The sequence below is a fragment of the Babylonia areolata genome, chromosome 32 (genome assembly GCF_041734735.1).
Source record: "Babylonia areolata isolate BAREFJ2019XMU chromosome 32, ASM4173473v1, whole genome shotgun sequence".
In the NCBI taxonomy this organism is placed as follows: Eukaryota; Metazoa; Mollusca; class Gastropoda; order Neogastropoda; family Buccinidae; genus Babylonia; species Babylonia areolata.
This window is the reverse complement of record NC_134907.1, coordinates 20,251,436-20,257,705: the sequence shown is the minus strand read 5'-3', so window position 1 is coordinate 20,257,705 and position 6,270 is coordinate 20,251,436. Positions and strand designations below refer to the sequence as shown.

The following is a 6,270-nucleotide window of genomic DNA, read 5'->3' as shown; positions in this document are numbered from 1 at the left end:
GTCTCTCTGTTTCAGCCTGTCTGCAACTGCAGGCATTATTACTATATACATGTGGATGTTTAGGTATTTATCCGAGTGTATCCGAATGTCCCGTGTGAACTTCATCATCGTCATCACATCTCTCTCTGTGCATGTATATTCATAAACATTTTTGTCATGTGTGGAGGTATCATGATTATGTACTTGTAAATGTTTATAACGTATTTGAGTGTACTTGATTGTCATGTTTGTATTTCTATAACCTTTTATCATTTTATGAATATTTTGATTTCATTTCTCTTTGCCCCGAGGGCTGGATGTAAAAAAAGGCATATGCATGCTTATTCCACTTCCCTCATTAAAAAATCTCTCTCACTCCCTCTCTCTGTCTGTCTCTCTCTCTAACACAGTGCGCATATGGAAGATAGTAAACTATTTCGGAATTCCTTTTTTTATGCACTTGACATGCGCTTGTGTGTGTGTGTGTGTGTTCAGACATGCTAGAACATTAGAACAGAAAGAGGAAGAGAAAGATAAACACAGAGGCATGCAGACAAGAGAGAGAGACAGACAGACTGAAAGAGAGAGCGATAGAGACAGAGAGAGAGAGAGAGGGAGGCAGACAGAGAGAAAGACAGGCAAACGGATACCTACTGCCAGACAGACACAACAAACACATGATGAAGACAAAAACAACACAACATAATAAGAGAGAGAGAACTTATTAAACAAACAGGCATTTAGACACAGAGAAAGACAGACGGACATACAGAGATAGGGACAGAGACAGAGACAGACAGAAATAAGGACAGACAGACAGGGATTCGGAAAGACAGACAGAGATAAGGGCAGACAGAGACAGACAGAAATAAGGACAGACAGACAGGGATAAAGACAAAGACTGAGATAGGTAGAGACAGACAGGGATAAAGAGAGACATACAGAGATAGAGACAGACAAAGATAGGGACAGACAGACTGACAGGGGTTCGGACAGACAGACATAGGGACAGACAGATAAGCACAGACAGAGAGAGATAAGGATTGACAGAGAGGGATAAGGATTGACAGAGATACGGATAGACAGAGAGGGATAAGGGCAGACAGACACAGGGACAGACAGGGATACGGAAAGACAGATAAGACAGACAGAGACAGCCAGCCAGAGACAGACAGGGATACGGATAGACAGAGATAAGGACAGGCAGAGACAGCCAGAGATAAAGACAGACAGGGATACGGACAGACAGCCAGCGATAAGGACGGACAGACAGAAACAGGGTCACACAGATAACAGAATACAGAGGGGGGTTGAACAGAGAACATAGTAAGGGAGCGTGGCAGCCGGGAAGCTGGGGAGAATAAGCGTACAGCCAAACAATGATTTCTACGATGGACGATGTAGATGATTTTATTCACTGAAAATGACGGGGAGAAAAATAAAACAACAAAACACAGGAACACGAAGGAGAAAACCTAAATCCATCATTTTCACACATGATTAAAACACACACACAAAACAAAAAAAAAAAACACGCATGCATATACCACCACGAACAAACACACACACCATGACCAGAAATTAATTCATTCTTATAATCTCATTCATACGGATGCACGCACACAACACACACACACAGATATAGTACACACACAAGCACACAGACTGTCACGCACACTGACCAGAAATACATTCAACCTATCTTATAATCTCTTTCAAAACAGTGTACAACTTTCAGCAGCATAATTCAAGAAACATCTCAAATAAATTACCAAACCAAATATACACAACTGCTTTAAAAAAACAAAACAAAAACACTCTTTATGTACAACACAGACACGACACGCAACAAGACAGGCGGATGTGACGTAATGAGTGACGAAAGACTGGCAGTGTGGAATTCAAAATGGCGGCGACAGCATCACGTGACTTTCAGGTCATGGGTCACGGGCTTAAACGCAGCGGTAAGCGGTTCTGGTGGCATCCCTGGAGAGGGTGACGTATTTGATCCTGAAAAAGAAAAGAAAAATGTTCAATAATAATGTGCTGTTTTATTCATGTAATCAGCTCCTTTTCATCCATTCAACAAACTAGGAGGCAACATTGCACAGGCTCTTAGTGCTGCAGGGTTGGGGAGGGGGGGCTAGTTTGCCTCTGGGAACCACCCCAACACCGACTGTCCTAAAACCCTCCTGGCTGAGAGAGTGGGGGGTGTAACGTGGGCAAGACACTCTGCACTAAAATCAAATTCCAGCCCAGATAGTCGGGACAGCAGTTGCCTACCCTGCCGTTCTGATGGTCATAGTCGGACACGACTGACTATCACACATTCAGTTATGACACGTTGATAAGCTGATTTAGAAAATCTAAGCGTACTCCTATTTTTTTTTTCATTTAATGATTAGCAATGTTATTCAATTGCTTATTTAGGCTTATCTGCTCAGCTGTTGTTGTTTGTTGTTGTTTTTTTGTTTATTTTTTCTTCAGTTAGTGATTATTTAGTTGCTCATTTAGGCCTGTTTGCTCAGCTGTGTTTTGTTTATCTAGTGATTTGAGCAAGGCTGATGACAGTCCATAAATTTACCCAACAGTTCCTTGTCATCATGGTTTTGGTTTATTCCGTAATATGTGGCTTGTCGTGACAATCGTGACTAATCATTATTTTCTGATTTTGTTGTTTTGCGAACGCGATTGTCCGGAGTATAAGTGTATGCGCGCGCGCACACACACACACACATACATACACACACAAGTGCAACCAAACATTAATGCACACACACACGTGCACATTTACTGCCAAACATTAACGCCTTGAGTGGTGGTCTGGACGCTAGTCATTCGGATGAGACGATAAACCGAGGTCCCATGTGCAGCATGCACTTAGCGCACGTAAAAGAACCCACGGCAACAAAAAGGTTGTTCCTGGCAAAATTCTGTAGAAAAATCCACTTCGATAGAAACAACAAATAAAAAAACTGCACAAAGGAAAAATTACACACAAAAAAGGGTGGCGCTGTAGTGTAGCGACGTGCTCTCTCTGGGGAGAGCAGCCTGAATTTCACACAGAGAAATCTGTTGTGATAAAAAAAATAAAAATACAAAATACAAATACTGATGATGATGATGGCACTACTACTAATAGTACTACTACTGCTACTGTTACTATTACTACTACCACTGCTGCCGCCGCTGTAACAACCACAATTACTAATTCTACGACAACTACTGTTACATCTACTGCTAATATTACTGCTGTTGGTTGTTACTACTGCTACTGCTGCTGCTACTACCGCTACTTCTACTACTGTTACTTCCGCTGCTCCGAATAGTGTTACTGCTGCTGCTGCTGCTCTTACTGCTACTGATGTGCTGTTGTTACTACCACCACTTCTACTACTTCTGATATTACTACCGCTACTCCGAACATTGCTGTTGCTACTGCTGTTGCTGCAACTACTGCACTTAAATACTACGACAGCGGTTGTAACATCTACTGCTGCTGTTACATCTACTGCTGCTGTAACATCTAAATGCTGTATCAAATGCTGCTGTTACATCTACTGCTGCTGTAACATTTGCTGTAACATCTACTGCTGCTGTTACATCTACTGCGACTGTTACATCTATTGCTGGTGTTACATCTACTGCGGCTGTTACATTTACTGCTGCTTTAACATCTAACTGCTGTATCTACTGCGACTGTTAAATCTACTGCTGCTGTTACATCTACTGCGGCTGTTACATCTACTGCTGGTGTTACATCTACTGCGGCTGTTACATCTAACTGCTGTATCTACTGCTGCTGTAACATCTGCTGTAACATCTACTGCTGCTGTTACATCTACTGCGACTGTTACATCTACTGCTGCTGTAACATCTACTGCTGCTGTAACATCTACTGCTGCTGTTACATCTACTGCTGCTGTTACATCTACTGCTGCTGTAACATCTACTGCTGCTGTTGTAACATCTACTGCTGCGGTAACATCTACCGCTGCTGTTACATATACTGCTGCTGTAACATCTACCGCTGCTGTTACATCTACTGCTGCTGTTGTAACATCTACCGCTGCTGTTACATATACTGCTGCTGTAACATCGACTGCTGCTGCCACCACAACACTACTCACACGGTCCGCACACAGGACTTCCAGCTCCAAGGGCCGCAACTGGTGAGCACTTCCTCCTTCACCGTCCGTCTATAGGTCTTCTTGTAGGGCACCGTGTACCTCTCGTACACACATGATCTGTGCAGCACACAGCACCTCGTGTATAGTCACAACAACGACAACAGTGACATAATAGTCATGATAATCAACCTACTGCTTTTATCACTACAATAACAAGAATAACAATAATAACAAAAATGATAATGATAATAATAATAATTATAATAACGATGATGATGATGATAATGATAATAATGCTACTACTACTACTACTGATGCTAATACTAATACTACTAATAGTAATGATAATCATACTACTGCTTTTATCACTACAATAACAAGAATAACAATAACACACACACACACACACACACACACACACACACACACACACAAAATAATAATAACGATGATGATGATGATTATAATAATAATGCTACTACTACTACTACTACTATTGATGCTTATACTAATACTGCTAATAATGCTGCTGCTGCTGCTAGTGCTACTACTATTACTTATAATGATGATAATAATGATGTTGAAGTGACGACGATGATACTACTACTACTATTCCTACTACTACTACTAATAACAATTATGACGCACATCATTTTCTGCATTCACCATCCACATATAAGTCCTTTTGCATGGCAATGTGTAATTACCACCCCCACACCACACCCCGCCCCGCTACACACACGATTGATTATACAACATCTTTTAATGATTACACACGTCACAATCGTGTACACATTAATAGGTCTTCCTGGAAGGCGCTGTCAACTTTCCATGCATACATGTTCTGTAGAAAACAAATCACATCGCGGATTCGCTCTGTCTACTGTTCATATAAACTGCGTCTAGCTGTATGAATTGTCGACTGAAATAAACTACAATCAAATTTAACTGTATGAATCGTAGATCCAAATCATAACTACTTTTAACATTATCTGTAAACACTAAGTGCATCTGGCTTTGACAGTGCATTCTGCAAACTCAATTCACATCCAGGATTCATGAAACGGGTTGTTCATATAAACCACACGTACACACACAAACGCACGTTCACACACAAACACACGTTCACACACAAACACACACACACAAAACATACACACACACACAAACACATACACACACACACACGCACACGCACACACACACACTCACACACATACACTCTCTCACACACACACACACACACACACACGCACACGCACACACACACACACACACACACACACACACACACACAACGCACCTCTTCTCACAACGTCGTCCTTTAAAGCCTTTAGGACAGCGGCAACGGTTTTTGTGACGTCGACACCGACCTCCGTTGAGACAGGTCAGGTTGCACTTGGCTGTTCACACACACACACACACACACACACACATCTTCTCTCAGTGACAAAAGCAACATCATGAACGACAATGACAATAACAACGCCAACAACAATGACAACAATTAAAGTAGGTCTAGTTGGCATCAGTTTGTCATGGTACAGTATAAAACACAAACAAGAGAAGCAAGGCCTTCAAGACTCACTTGTGATGCACACTTTATCCAGTAAAAAATCGTTAAAATATGTTCTGTATTTAATAATATAAAGCTTCGGGGGGGGGGGGGGGGGGGGGGGGGGGAAGAGGGGGGGGAAGAGGGGGGGGGGGGGGGGGAAGAGGGGGGGGGGGGTATGTTAGCAGGTTCGAACCAAGCACTTTCTGTTCGAGACTAAGTAGACACAGCGCTAAAGCGCGCCCACCAGTGACGTTCAAAAATTGATATCAAAACGTATGTTTTTTTTTGTGTGTGTTTTTTTTTTTTAGTGTGATAAATCGATCACGGTATTCGAGGTGATAACGTCGTTTAAATCATGTTATCTGGGAATATCTCGATTATCTAAGAAATCTCTTTAAAGTCCGCGGTAAAGGAGACACTGCCATCGCCTCAAGCACACCGCAGCATGTAGCAGTTTTCTCCAGATCTGAGTGTTCGACAGGCTGACAGAAACTACAACCCGACGGTCCATTCAATTTCTTTTTAATATTCATTCTAGTTAATTCAGTATCCACTTTAAAAGAACCATATGCAACAAACACGTCGATGGTGTCGTTAGTGTCA

General features: G+C 41.9%; 1 pseudogene across 1 annotated transcript in view; it reads right to left on the bottom strand.

The window, feature by feature from the left end:
• Positions 1-1,372: 1,372 nt before the first annotated feature.
• The window catches only part of LOC143276733 (uncharacterized), a 103,541-nt pseudogene continuing 98,643 nt past the window's right edge, over positions 1,373-6,270 (bottom strand). Inside the window, exons 16-18 of the transcript XR_013053610.1 lie at positions 5,413-5,512; positions 4,110-4,226; positions 1,373-1,989 (exon numbers count right to left, since the gene is read on the bottom strand). The product of XR_013053610.1 is annotated as an uncharacterized LOC143276733 (transcript). The remainder of the gene's footprint in view (positions 1,990-4,109; positions 4,227-5,412; positions 5,513-6,270) is intronic.